At 49.2% G+C, this 13,492-nt stretch overlaps 10 non-coding genes across 10 annotated transcripts; all 10 read left to right on the top strand.

Moving 5' to 3' along the window:
* The first annotated feature begins 383 nt into the window (after positions 1 to 383).
* On the top strand, positions 384 to 466 carry TRNAL-CAG (transfer RNA leucine (anticodon CAG)). The gene has a single exon. It is a non-coding gene; the product is annotated as a tRNA-Leu (tRNA).
* Positions 467 to 2,317: 1,851 nt separating this feature from the next.
* TRNAL-CAG (transfer RNA leucine (anticodon CAG)) lies at positions 2,318 to 2,400 on the top strand. The gene has a single exon. It is a non-coding gene; the product is annotated as a tRNA-Leu (tRNA).
* Positions 2,401 to 3,129: 729 nt separating this feature from the next.
* On the top strand, positions 3,130 to 3,212 carry TRNAL-CAG (transfer RNA leucine (anticodon CAG)). Its single transcript has one exon. It is a non-coding gene; the product is annotated as a tRNA-Leu (tRNA).
* A 1,039-nt stretch (positions 3,213 to 4,251) lies between these two features.
* On the top strand, positions 4,252 to 4,334 carry TRNAL-CAG (transfer RNA leucine (anticodon CAG)). Its single transcript has one exon. It is a non-coding gene; the product is annotated as a tRNA-Leu (tRNA).
* A 729-nt stretch (positions 4,335 to 5,063) lies between these two features.
* TRNAL-CAG (transfer RNA leucine (anticodon CAG)) lies at positions 5,064 to 5,146 on the top strand. The gene has a single exon. It is a non-coding gene; the product is annotated as a tRNA-Leu (tRNA).
* A 1,877-nt stretch (positions 5,147 to 7,023) lies between these two features.
* On the top strand, positions 7,024 to 7,106 carry TRNAL-CAG (transfer RNA leucine (anticodon CAG)). Its single transcript has one exon. It is a non-coding gene; the product is annotated as a tRNA-Leu (tRNA).
* A 1,064-nt stretch (positions 7,107 to 8,170) lies between these two features.
* On the top strand, positions 8,171 to 8,253 carry TRNAL-CAG (transfer RNA leucine (anticodon CAG)). The gene has a single exon. It is a non-coding gene; the product is annotated as a tRNA-Leu (tRNA).
* A 729-nt stretch (positions 8,254 to 8,982) lies between these two features.
* Positions 8,983 to 9,065, top strand: TRNAL-CAG (transfer RNA leucine (anticodon CAG)). The gene has a single exon. It is a non-coding gene; the product is annotated as a tRNA-Leu (tRNA).
* Positions 9,066 to 9,794: 729 nt separating this feature from the next.
* TRNAL-CAG (transfer RNA leucine (anticodon CAG)) lies at positions 9,795 to 9,877 on the top strand. The gene has a single exon. It is a non-coding gene; the product is annotated as a tRNA-Leu (tRNA).
* A 728-nt stretch (positions 9,878 to 10,605) lies between these two features.
* On the top strand, positions 10,606 to 10,688 carry TRNAL-CAG (transfer RNA leucine (anticodon CAG)). The gene has a single exon. It is a non-coding gene; the product is annotated as a tRNA-Leu (tRNA).
* Positions 10,689 to 13,492: the final 2,804 nt, after the last annotated feature.

The following is a 13,492-nucleotide window of genomic DNA, read 5'->3' on the forward strand; positions in this document are numbered from 1 at the left end:
ACTTTAGTTGATGCGTACCTAAAAAAGCACCTGCCGAAACCCGGGATCGAACCAGGGACCTTTAGATCTTCAGTCTAACGCTCTCCCAACTGAGCTATTTCGGCCTCCTGAGTGCCCGGTGGCCAATGGCCTTCCACGGGAGGGGTTCAAACTGTAGTACAGCACTTCTCCCAAAGTACTATCTGGAGCTACCAAGAGCTGAGGAGCCACAAGCATGGAGCTGGGCAGTCACACGTGTCTTCCTGACCCTTGCTTGGGTAGTACACAAGATTGTAATATACACCCAATGACGGTCATGGTTTTCCTTTGGAGAAGTTCTCCCGCTAAGGCTTAAGGAGTAGAATAGTTCTGTTTGGAAAAGTACACTATCTTGCCGACAGGTTGTCAGGATGGCCGAGCGGTCTAAGGCGCTGCGTTCAGGTCGCAGTCTCCTCTGGAGGCGTGGGTTCGAATCCCACTTCTGACAGTGTTCTGAAGTGCGGGCTTTGTCTTTCTCTTTACTTAACTATCTCCTTTCTAGGAGGTTGCCGAGTAGAAGAGCGTAGAAAAACAGAATTTGATAGCGCAGGTTCTTTCAGGGAATCTCCAGAGCAAGGGTGTTCTTTTCTGAGCCTCACCAAACCCTTTTTCAAAGAGCTTCTAAAATCCCACCACCTCCAAGAAACCCTACATCGTTCTGATGGACTGTAAGCTGAATTTTTAAATTCCTCTTCGCTGCCATGCAACGCCTGGTCTTTGCCGTAAATTGCCTAAGCTCTCAAAACTCCAAACATCTGAGCTGTATCCTCAATGTTCTCATTACAATCTCATTACTTTAGTTGATGCGTACCTAAAAAAGCACCTGCCGAAACCCGGGATCGAACCAGGGACCTTTAGATCTTCAGTCTAACGCTCTCCCAACTGAGCTATTTCGGCCTCCTGAGTGCCCGGTGGCCAATGGCCTTCCACGGGAGGGGTACAAACTGTAGTACAGCACTTCTCCCAAAGTACTATCTGGAGCTACCAAGAGCTGAGGAGCCACAAGCATGGAGCTGGGCAGTCACACGTGTCTTCCTGACCCTTGCTTGGGTAGTACACAAGATTGTAATATACACCCAATGACGGTCATGGTTTTTCCTTTGGAGAAGTTCTCCCGCTAAGGCTTAAGGAGTAGAATAGTTCTGTTTGGAAAAGTACACTATCTTGCCGACAGGTTGTCAGGATGGCCGAGCGGTCTAAGGCGCTGCGTTCAGGTCGCAGTCTCCTCTGGAGGCGTGGGTTCGAATCCCAATTCTGACAGTATTCTGAAGCGCGGGCTTTGTCTTTCTCTTTACTTAACTATCTCCTTTCTAGGAGGTTGCCGAGTAGAAGAGCGTAGAAAAACAGAATTTGATAGCGCAGGTTCTTTCAGGGAATCTCCAGAGCAAGGGTGTTCTTTTCTGAGCCTCACCAAACCCTTATTCAAAGAGCTTCTAAAATCCCACCACCTCCAAGAAACCCTACATCGTTCTGATGGACTGTAAGCTGAATTTTTAAATTCCTCTTCGCTGCCATGCAACGCCTGGCCTTTGCCGTAAATTGCCTAAGCTCTCAAAACTCCAAACATCTGAGCTGTATCCTCAATGTTCCTGGCGCTTTTACGCACTGGTGAAGCCTCATGGGGGCAGGGGTTTATCTTTCACTGCAGCCAGACGTGACTGCTCCTGTCTGCTGCCGTCTGATGGATGATGCCAGCGTGCCTGCGTGCATTACACATTTCTTCAATTTCAAGGACCGGTGAAGGCAGACTGAAGAATGGTGCCCATGAGCAATATTGTTTAGGCCAGCTGGGCAATGCTAGTTAGCTGCTTTCTTCCACCATACCAGTTTGCTCCTGGAACTGCTGCCGAGTGGTAAAACGGCACACAAGCCGAGGACAGGCCATTTTGGAGGAAAGACGGGAACGAATCTCATTACTTTAGTTGATGCGTACCTAAAAAAGCACCTGCCGAAACCCGGGATCGAACCAGGGACCTTTAGATCTTCAGTCTAACGCTCTCCCAACTGAGCTATTTCGGCCTCCTGAGTGCCCGGTGGCCAATGGCCTTCCACGGGAGGGGTACAAACTGTAGTACAGCACTTCTCCCAAAGTACTATCTGGAGCTACCAAGAGCTGAGGAGCCACAAGCATGGAGCTGGGCAGTCACACGTGTCTTCCTGACCCTTGCTTGGGTAGTACACAAGATTGTAATATACACCCAATGACGGTCATGGTTTTTCCTTTGGAGAAGTTCTCCCGCTAAGGCTTAAGGAGTAGAATAGTTCTGTTTGGAAAAGTACACTATCTTGCCGACAGGTTGTCAGGATGGCCGAGCGGTCTAAGGCGCTGCGTTCAGGTCGCAGTCTCCTCTGGAGGCGTGGGTTCGAATCCCACTTCTGACAGTGTTCTGAAGCGCGGGCTTTGTCTTTCTCTTTACTTAACTATCTCCTTTCTAGGAGGTTGCCGAGTAGAAGAGCGTAGAAAAACAGAATTTGATAGCGCAGGTTCTTTCAGGGAATCTCCAGAGCAAGGGTGTTCTTTTCTGAGCCTCACCAAACCCTTTTTCAAAGAGCTTCTAAAATCCCACCACCTCCAAGAAACCCTACATCGTTCTGATGGACTGTAAGCTGAATTTTTAAATTCCTCTTCGCTGCCATGCAACGCCTGGCCTTTGCCGTAAATTGCCTAAGCTCTCAAAACTCCAAACATCTGAGCTGTATCCTCAATGTTCTCATTACAATCTCATTACTTTAGTTGATGCGTACCTAAAAAAGCACCTGCCGAAACCCGGGATCGAACCAGGGACCTTTAGATCTTCAGTCTAACGCTCTCCCAACTGAGCTATTTCGGCCTCCTGAGTGCCCGGTGGCCAATGGCCTTCCACGGGAGGGGTACAAACTGTAGTACAGCACTTCTCCCAAAGTACTATCTGGAGCTACCAAGAGCTGAGGAGCCACAAGCATGGAGCTGGGCAGTCACACGTGTCTTCCTGACCCTTGCTTGGGTAGTACACAAGATTGTAATATACACCCAATGACGGTCATGGTTTTTCCTTTGGAGAAGTTCTCCCGCTAAGGCTTAAGGAGTAGAATAGTTCTGTTTGGAAAAGTACACTATCTTGCCGACAGGTTGTCAGGATGGCCGAGCGGTCTAAGGCGCTGCGTTCAGGTCGCAGTCTCCTCTGGAGGCGTGGGTTCGAATCCCACTTCTGACAGTGTTCTGAAGCGCGGGCTTTGTCTTTCTCTTTACTTAACTATCTCCTTTCTAGGAGGTTGCCGAGTAGAAGAGCGTAGAAAAACAGAATTTGATAGCGCAGGTTCTTTCAGGGAATCTCCAGAGCAAGGGTGTTCTTTTCTGAGCCTCACCAAACCCTTTTTCAAAGAGCTTCTAAAATCCCACCACCTCCAAGAAACCCTACATCGTTCTGATGGACTGTAAGCTGAATTTTTAAATTCCTCTTCGCTGCCATGCAACGCCTGGCCTTTGCCGTAAATTGCCTAAGCTCTCAAAACTCCAAACATCTGAGCTGTATCCTCAATGTTCCTGGCGCTTTTACGCACTGGTGAAGCCTCATGGGGGCAGGGGTTTATCTTTCACTGCAGCCAGACGTGACTGCTCCTGTCTGCTGCCGTCTGATGGATGATGCCAGCGTGCCTGCGTGCATTACACATTTCTTCAATTTCAAGGACCGGTGAAGGCAGACTGAAGAATGGTGCCCATGAGCAATATTGTTTAGGCCAGCTGGGCAATGCTAGTTAGCTGCTTTCTTCCACCATACCAGTTTGCTCCTGGAACTGCTGCCGAGTGGTAAAACGGCACACAAGCCGAGGACAGGCCATTTTGGAGGAAAGACGGGAACGAATCTCATTACTTTAGTTGATGCGTACCTAAAAAAGCACCTGCCGAAACCCGGGATCGAACCAGGGACCTTTAGATCTTCAGTCTAACGCTCTCCCAACTGAGCTATTTCGGCCTCCTGAGTGCCCGGTGGCCAATGGCCTTCCACGGGAGGGGTACAAACTGTAGTACAGCACTTCTCCCAAAGTACTATCTGGAGCTACCAAGAGCTGAGGAGCCACAAGCATGGAGCTGGGCAGTCACACGTGTCTTCCTGACCCTTGCTTGGGTAGTACACAAGATTGTAATATACACCCAATGACGGTCATGGTTTTTCCTTTGGAGAAGTTCTCCCGCTAAGGCTTAAGGAGTAGAATAGTTCTGTTTGGAAAAGTACACTATCTTGCCGACAGGTTGTCAGGATGGCCGAGCGGTCTAAGGCGCTGCGTTCAGGTCGCAGTCTCCTCTGGAGGCGTGGGTTCGAATCCCACTTCTGACAGTGTTCTGAAGCGCGGGCTTTGTCTTTCTCTTTACTTAACTATCTCCTTTCTAGGAGGTTGCCGAGTAGAAGAGCGTAGAAAAACAGAATTTGATAGCGCAGGTTCTTTCAGGGAATCTCCAGAGCAAGGGTGTTCTTTTCTGAGCCTCACCAAACCCTTTTTCAAAGAGCTTCTAAAATCCCACCACCTCCAAGAAACCCTACATCGTTCTGATGGACTGTAAGCTGAATTTTTAAATTCCTCTTCGCTGCCATGCAACGCCTGGCCTTTGCCGTAAATTGCCTAAGCTCTCAAAACTCCAAACATCTGAGCTGTATCCTCAATGTTCTCATTACAATCTCATTACTTTAGTTGATGCGTACCTAAAAAAGCACCTGCCGAAACCCGGGATCGAACCAGGGACCTTTAGATCTTCAGTCTAACGCTCTCCCAACTGAGCTATTTCGGCCTCCTGAGTGCCCGGTGGCCAATGGCCTTCCACGGGAGGGGTACAAACTGTAGTACAGCACTTCTCCCAAAGTACTATCTGGAGCTACCAAGAGCTGAGGAGCCACAAGCATGGAGCTGGGCAGTCACACGTGTCTTCCTGACCCTTGCTTGGGTAGTACACAAGATTGTAATATACACCCAATGACGGTCATGGTTTTTCCTTTGGAGAAGTTCTCCCGCTAAGGCTTAAGGAGTAGAATAGTTCTGTTTGGAAAAGTACACTATCTTGCCGACAGGTTGTCAGGATGGCCGAGCGGTCTAAGGCGCTGCGTTCAGGTCGCAGTCTCCTCTGGAGGCGTGGGTTCGAATCCCACTTCTGACAGTGTTCTGAAGCGCGGGCTTTGTCTTTCTCTTTACTTAACTATCTCCTTTCTAGGAGGTTGCCGAGTAGAAGAGCGTAGAAAAACAGAATTTGATAGCGCAGGTTCTTTCAGGGAATCTCCAGAGCAAGGGTGTTCTTTTCTGAGCCTCACCAAACCCTTTTTCAAAGAGCTTCTAAAATCCCACCACCTCCAAGAAACCCTACATCGTTCTGATGGACTGTAAGCTGAATTTTTAAATTCCTCTTCGCTGCCATGCAACGCCTGGCCTTTGCCGTAAATTGCCTAAGCTCTCAAAACTCCAAACATCTGAGCTGTATCCTCAATGTTCCTGGCGCTTTTACGCACTGGTGAAGCCTCATGGGGGCAGGGGTTTATCTTTCACTGCAGCCAGACGTGACTGCTCCTGTCTGCTGCCGTCTGATGGATGATGCCAGCGTGCCTGCGTGCATTACACATTTCTTCAATTTCAAGGACCGGTGAAGGCAGACTGAAGAATGGTGCCCATGAGCAATATTGTTTAGGCCAGCTGGGCAATGCTAGTTAGCTGCTTTCTTCCACCATACCAGTTTGCTCCTGGAACTGCAGCTCAGCTCCAACCAGGCCAGTGCTGCCGAGTGGTAAAACGGCACACAAGCCGAGGACAGGCCATTTTGGAGGAAAGTCGGGAACGAATCTCATTACTTTAGTTGATGCGTACCTAAAAAAAGCACCTGCCGAAACCCGGGATCGAACCAGGGACCTTTAGATCTTCAGTCTAACGCTCTCCCAACTGAGCTATTTCGGCCTCCTGAGTGCCCGGTGGCCAATGGCCTTCCACGGGAGGGGTACAAACTGTAGTACAGCACTTCTCCCAAAGTACTATCTGGAGCTACCAAGAGCTGAGGAGCCACAAGCATGGAGCTGGGCAGTCACACGTGTCTTCCTGACCCTTGCTTGGGTAGTACACAAGATTGTAATATACACCCAATGACGGTCATGGTTTTTCCTTTGAAGAAGTTCTCCCGCTAAGGCTTAAGGAGTAGAATAGTTCTGTTTGGAAAAGTACACTATCTTGCCGACAGGTTGTCAGGATGGCTGAGCGGTCTAAGGCGCTGCGTTCAGGTCGCAGTCTCCTCTGGAGGCGTGGGTTCGAATCCCACTTCTGACAGTGTTCTGAAGCGCGGGCTTTGTCTTTCTCTTTACTTAACTATCTCCTTTCTAGGAGGTTGCCGAGTAGAAGAGCGTAGAAAAACAGAATTTGATAGCGCAGGTTCTTTCAGGGAATCTCCAGAGCAAGGGTGTTCTTTTCTGAGCCTCACCAAACCCTTTTTCAAAGAGCTTCTAAAATCCCACCACCTCCAAGAAACCCTACATCGTTCTGATGGACTGTAAGCTGAATTTTTAAATTCCTCTTCGCTGCCATGCAACGCCTGGCCTTTGCCGTAAATTGCCTAAGCTCTCAAAACTCCAAACATCTGAGCTGTATCCTCAATGTTCTCATTACAATCTCATTACTTTAGTTGATGCGTACCTAAAAAGGCACCTGCCGAAACCCGGGATCGAACCAGGGACCTTTAGATCTTCAGTCTAACGCTCTCCCAACTGAGCTATTTCGGCCTCCTGAGTGCCCGGTGGCCAAAGGCCTTCCACGGGAGGGGTACAAACTGTAGTACAGCACTTCTCCCAAAGTACTATCTGGAGCTACCAAGAGCTGAGGAGCCACAAGCATGGAGCTGGGCAGTCACACGTGTCTTCCTGACCCTTGCTTGGGTAGTACACAAGATTGTAATATACACCCAATGACGGTCATGGTTTTTCCTTTGGAGAAGTTCTCCCGCTAAGGCTTAAGGAGTAGAATAGTTCTGTTTGGAAAAGTACACTATCTTGCCGACAGGTTGTCAGGATGGCCGAGCGGTCTAAGGCGCTGCGTTCAGGTCGCAGTCTCCTCTGGAGGCGTGGGTTCGAATCCCACTTCTGACAGTGTTCTGAAGCGCGGGCTTTGTCTTTCTCTTTACTTAACTATCTCCTTTCTAGGAGGTTGCCGAGTAGAAGAGCGTAGAAAAACAGAATTTGATAGCGCAGGTTCTTTCAGGGAATCTCCAGAGCAAGGGTGTTCTTTTCTGAGCCTCACCAAACCCTTATTCAAAGAGCTTCTAAAATCCCACCACCTCCAAGAAACCCTACATCGTTCTGATGGACTGTAAGCTGAATTTTTAAATTCCTCTTCGCTGCCATGCAACGCCTGGCCTTTGCCGTAAATTGCCTAAGCTCTCAAAACTCCAAACATCTGAGCTGTATCCTCAATGTTCCTGGCGCTTTTACGCACTGGTGAAGCCTCATGGGGGCAGGGGTTTATCTTTCACTGCAGCCAGACGTGACTGCTCCTGTCTGCTGCCGTCTGATGGATGATGCCAGCGTGCCTGCGTGCATTACACATTTCTTCAATTTCAAGGACCGGTGAAGGCAGACTGAAGAATGGTGCCCATGAGCAATATTGTTTAGGCCAGCTGGGCAATGCTAGTTAGCTGCTTTCTTCCACCATACCAGTTTGCTCCTGGAACTGCAGCTCAGCTCCAACCAGGCCAGTGCTGCCGAGTGGTAAAACGGCACACAAGCCGAGGACAGGCCATATTGGAGGAAAGACGGGAACGACTCTCATTACTTTAGTTGATGCGTACCTAAAAAAGCACCTGCCGAAACCCGGGATCGAACCAGGGACCTTTAGATCTTCTGTCTAACGCTCTCCCAACTGAGCTATTTCGGCCTCCTGAGTGCCCGGTGGCCAATGGCCTTCCACGGGAGGGGTACAAACTGTAGTACAGCACTTCTCCCAAAGTACTATCTGGAGCTACCAAGAGCTGAGGAGCCACAAGCATGGAGCTGGGCAGTCACACGTGTCTTCCTGACCCTTGCTTGGGTAGTACACAAGATTGTAATATACACCCAATGACGGTCATGGTTTTTCCTTTGGAGAAGTTCTCCCGCTAAGGCTTAAGGAGTAGAATAGTTCTGTTTGGAAAAGTACACTATCTTGCCGACAGGTTGTCAGGATGGCCGAGCGGTCTAAGGCGCTGCGTTCAGGTCGCAGTCTCCTCTGGAGGCGTGGGTTCGAATCCCACTTCTGACAGTGTTCTGAAGCGCGGGCTTTGTCTTTCTCTTTACTTAACTATCTCCTTTCTAGGAGGTTGCCGAGTAGAAGAGCGTAGAAAAACAGAATTTGATAGCGCAGGTTCTTTCAGGGAATCTCCAGAGCAAGGGTGTTCTTTTCTGAGCCTCACCAAACCCTTTTTCAAAGAGCTTCTAAAATCCCACCACCTCCAAGAAACCCTACATCGTTCTGATGGACTGTAAGCTGAATTTTTAAATTCCTCTTCGCTGCCATGCAACGCCTGGCCTTTGCCGTAAATTGCCTAAGCTCTCAAAACTCCAAACATCTGAGCTGTATCCTCAATGTTCTCATTACAATCTCATTACTTTAGTTGATGCGTACCTAAAAAAGCACCTGCCGAAACCCGGGATCGAACCAGGGACCTTTAGATCTTCAGTCTAACGCTCTCCCAACTGAGCTATTTCGGCCTCCTGAGTGCCCGGTGGCCAATGGCCTTCCACGGGAGGGGTACAAACTGTAGTACAGCACTTCTCCCAAAGTACTATCTGGAGCTACCAAGAGCTGAGGAGCCACAAGCATGGAGCTGGGCAGTCACACGTGTCTTCCTGACCCTTGCTTGGGTAGTACACAAGATTGTAATATACACCCAATGACGGTCATGGTTTTTCCTTTGGAGAAGTTCTCCCGCTAAGGCTTAAGGAGTAGAATAGTTCTGTTTGGAAAAGTACACTACCTTGCAGACAGGGTGTCAGGATGGCCGAGCGGTCTAAGGCGCTGCGTTCAGGTCGCAGTCTCCTCTGGAGGCGTGGGTTCGAATCCCACTTCTGACAGTGGACTGAAGCGCGGGCTTTGTCTTTCTCTTTACTTAACTATCTCCTTTCTAGGAGGTTGCCGAGTAGAAGAGCGTAGAAAAACAGAATTTGATAGCGCAGGTTCTTTCAGGGAATCTCCAGAGCAAGGGTGTTCTTTTCTGAGCCTCACCAAACCCTTATTCAAAGAGCTTCTAAAATCCCACCACCTCCAAGAAACCCTACATCGTTCTGATGGACTGTAAGCTGAATTTTTAAATTCCTCTTCGCTGCCATGCAACGCCTGGCCTTTGCCGTAAATTGCCTAAGCTCTCAAAACTCCAAACATCTGAGCTGTATCCTCAATGTTCTCATTACAATCTCATTACTTTAGTTGATGCGTACCTAAAAAAGCACCTGCCGAAACCCGGGATCGAACCAGGGACCTTTAGATCTTCAGTCTAACGCTCTCCCAACTGAGCTATTTCGGCCTCCTGAGTGCCCGGTGGCCAATGGCCTTCCACGGGAGGGGTACAAACTGTAGTACAGCACTTCTCCCAAAGTACTATCTGGAGCTGCCAAGAGCTGAGGAGCCACAAGCATGGAGCTGGGCAGTCACACGTGTCTTCCTGACCCTTGCTTGGGTAGTACACAAGATTGTAATATACACCCAATGACGGTCATGGTTTTTCCTTTGGAGAAGTTCTCCCGCTAAGGCTTAAGGAGTAGAATAGTTCTGTTTGGAAAAGTACACTATCTTGCCGACAGGTTGTCAGGATGGCCGAGCGGTCTAAGGCGCTGCGTTCAGGTCGCAGTCTCCTCTGGAGGCGTGGGTTCGAATCCCACTTCTGACAGTGTTCTGAAGCGCGGGCTTTGTCTTTCTCTTTACTTAACTATCTCCTTTCTAGGAGGTTGCCGAGTAGAAGAGCGTAGAAAAACAGAATTTGATAGCGCAGGTTCTTTCAGGGAATCTCCAGAGCAAGGGTGTTCTTTTCTGAGCCTCACCAAACCCTTTTTCAAAGAGCTTCTAAAATCCCACCACCTCCAAGAAACCCTACATCGTTCTGATGGACTGTAAGCTGAATTTTTAAATTCCTCTTCGCTGCCATGCAACGCCTGGCCTTTGCCGTAAATTGCCTAAGCTCTCAAAACTCCAAACATCTGAGCTGTATCCTCAATGTTCTCATTACAATCTCATTACTTTAGTTGATGCGTACCTAAAAAAGCACCTGCCGAAACCCGAATCGAACCAGGGACCTTTAGATCTTCAGTCTAACGCTCTCCCAACTGAGCTATTTCGGCCTCCTGAGTGCCCGGTGGCCAATGGCCTTCCACGGGAGGGGTACAAACTGTAGTACAGCACTTCTCCCAAAGTACTATCTGGAGCTACCAAGAGCTGAGGAGCCACAAGCATGGAGCTGGGCAGTCACACGTGTCTTCCTGACCCTTGCTTGGGTAGTACACAAGATTGTAATATACACCCAATGACGGTCATGGTTTTTCCTTTGGAGAAGTTCTCCCGCTAAGGCTTAAGGAGTAGAATAGTTCTGTTTGGAAAAGTACACTATCTTGCCGACAGGTTGTCAGGATGGCCGAGCGGTCTAAGGCGCTGCGTTCAGGTCGCAGTCTCCTCTGGAGGCGTGGGTTCGAATCCCACTTCTGACAGTGTTCTGAAGCGCGGGCTTTGTCTTTCTCTTTACTTAACTATCTCCTTTCTAGGAGGTTGCCGAGTAGAAGAGCGTAGAAAAACAGAATTTGATAGCGCAGGTTCTTTCAGGGAATCTCCAGAGCAAGGGTGTTCTTTTCTGAGCCTCACCAAACCCTTTTTAAAAGAGCTTCTAAAATCCCACCACCTCCAAGAAACCCTACATCGTTCTGATGGACTGTAAGCTGAATTTTTAAATTCCTCTTCGCTGCCATGCAACGCCTGGCCTTTGCCGTAAATTGCCTAAGCTCTCAAAACTCCAAACATCTGAGCTGTATCCTCAATGTTCCTGGCGCTTTTACGCACTGGTGAAGCCTCATGGGGGCAGGGGTTTATCTTTCACTGCAGCCAGACGTGACTGCTCCTGTCTGCTGCCGTCTGATGGATGATGCCAGCGTGCCTGCGTGCATTACACATTTCTTCAATTTCAAGGACCGGTGAAGGCAGACTGAAGAATGGTGCCCATGAGCAATATTGTTTAGGCCAGCTGGGCAATGCTAGTTAGCTGCTTTCTTCCACCATACCAGTTTGCTCCTGGAACTGCAGCTCAGCTCCAACCAGGCCAGTGCTGCCGAGTGGTAAAACGGCACACAAGCTGAGGACAGGCCATTTTGGAGGAAAGACGGGAACGAATCTCATTACTTTAGTTGATGCGTACCTAAAAAAGCACCTGCCGAAACCCGGGATCGAACCAGGGACCTTTAGATCTTCAGTCTAACGCTCTCCCAACTGAGCTATTTCGGCCTCCTGAGTGCCCGGTGGCCAATGGCCTTCCACGGGAGGGGTACAAACTGTAGTACAGCACTTCTCCCAAAGTACTATCTGGAGCTACCAAGAGCTGAGGAGCCACAAGCATGGAGCTGGGCAGTCACACGTGTCTTCCTGACCCTTGCTTGGGTAGTACACAAGATTGTAATATACACCCAATGACGGTCATGGTTTTTCCTTTGGAGAAGTTCTCCCGCTAAGGCTTAAGGAGTAGAATAGTTCTGTTTGGAAAAGTACACTATCTTGCCGACAGGTTGTCAGGATGGCCGAGCGGTCTAAGGCGCTGCGTTCAGGTCGTAGTCTCCTCTGGAGGCATGGGTTCGAATCCCACTTCTGACAGTGGACTGAAGTGCGGGCTTTGTCTTTCTCTTTACTTAACTATCTCCTTTCTAGGAGGTTGCCGAGTAGAAGAGCGTAGAAAAACAGAATTTGATAGCGCAGGTTCTTTCAGGGAATCTCCAGAGCAAGGGTGTTCTTTTCTGAGCCTCACCAAACCCTTATTCAAAGAGCTTCTAAAATCCCACCACCTCCAAGAAACCCTACATCGTTCTGATGGACTGTAAGCTGAATTTTTAAATTCCTCTTCGCTGCCATGCAACGCCTGGCCTTTGCCGTAAATTGCCTAAGCTCTCAAAACTCCAAACATCTGAGCTGTATCCTCAATGTTCCTGGCGCTTTTACGCACTGGTGAAGCCTCATGGGGGCAGGGGTTTATCTTTCACTGCAGCCAGACGTGACTGCTCCTGTCTGCTGCCGTCTGATGGATGATGCCAGCGTGCCTGCGTGCATTACACATTTCTTCAATTTCAAGGACCGGTGAAGGCAGACTGAAGAATGGTGCCCATGAGCAATATTGTTTAGGCCAGCTGGGCAATGCTAGTTAGCTGCTTTCTTCCACCATACCAGTTTGCTCCTGGAACTGCAGCTCAGCTCCAACCAGGCCAGTGCTGCCGAGTGGTAAAACGGCACACAAGCTGAGGACAGGCCATTTTGGAGGAAAGACGGGAACGAATCTCATTACTTTAGTTGATGCGTACCTAAAAAAGCACCTGCCGAAACCCGGGATCGAACCAGGGACCTTTAGATCTTCAGTCTAACGCTCTCCCAACTGAGCTATTTCGGCCTCCTGAGTGCCCGGTGGCCAATGGCCTTCCACGGGAGGGGTACAAACTGTAGTACAGCACTTCTCCCAAAGTACTATCTGGAGCTACCAAGAGCTGAGGAGCCACAAGCATGGAGCTGGGCAGTCACACGTGTCTTCCTGACCCTTGCTTGGGTAGTACACAAGATTGTAATATACACCCAATGACGGTCATGGTTTTTCCTTTGGAGAAGTTCTCCCGCTAAGGCTTAAGGAGTAGAATAGTTCTGTTTGGAAAAGTACACTATCTTGCCGACAGGTTGTCAGGATGGCCGAGCGGTCTAAGGCGCTGCGTTCAGGTCGCAGTCTCTTCTGGAGGCGTGGGTTCGAATCCCACTTCTGACAGTGTTCTGAAGCGCGGGCTTTGTCTTTCTCTTTACTTAACTATCTCCTTTCTAGGAGGTTGCCGAGTAGAAGAGCGTAGAAAAACAGAATTTGATAGCGCAGGTTCTTTCAGGGAATCTCCAGAGCAAGGGTGTTCTTTTCTGAGCCTCACCAAACCCTTTTTCAAAGAGCTTCTAAAATCCCACCACCTCCAAGAAACCCTACATCGTTCTGATGGACTGTAAGCTGAATTTTTAAATTCCTCTTCGCTGCCATGCAACGCCTGGCCTTTGCCGTAAATTGCCTAAGCTCTCAAAACTCCAAACATCTGAGCTGTATCCTCAATGTTCTCATTACAATCTCATTACTTTAGTTGATGCGTACCTAAAAAAGCACCTGCCGAAACCCGGGATCGAACCAGGGACCTTTAGATCTTCAGTCTAACGCTCTCCCAACTGAGCTATTTCGGCCTCCTGAGTGCCCGGTGGCCAAAGGCCTTCCACGGGAGGGGTACAAACTGTAGTACAGCAC

Source organism: Dendropsophus ebraccatus, unplaced genomic scaffold, assembly GCF_027789765.1.
Source record: "Dendropsophus ebraccatus isolate aDenEbr1 unplaced genomic scaffold, aDenEbr1.pat pat_scaffold_473_ctg1, whole genome shotgun sequence".
Classification (NCBI taxonomy): domain Eukaryota; kingdom Metazoa; phylum Chordata; class Amphibia; order Anura; family Hylidae; genus Dendropsophus; species Dendropsophus ebraccatus.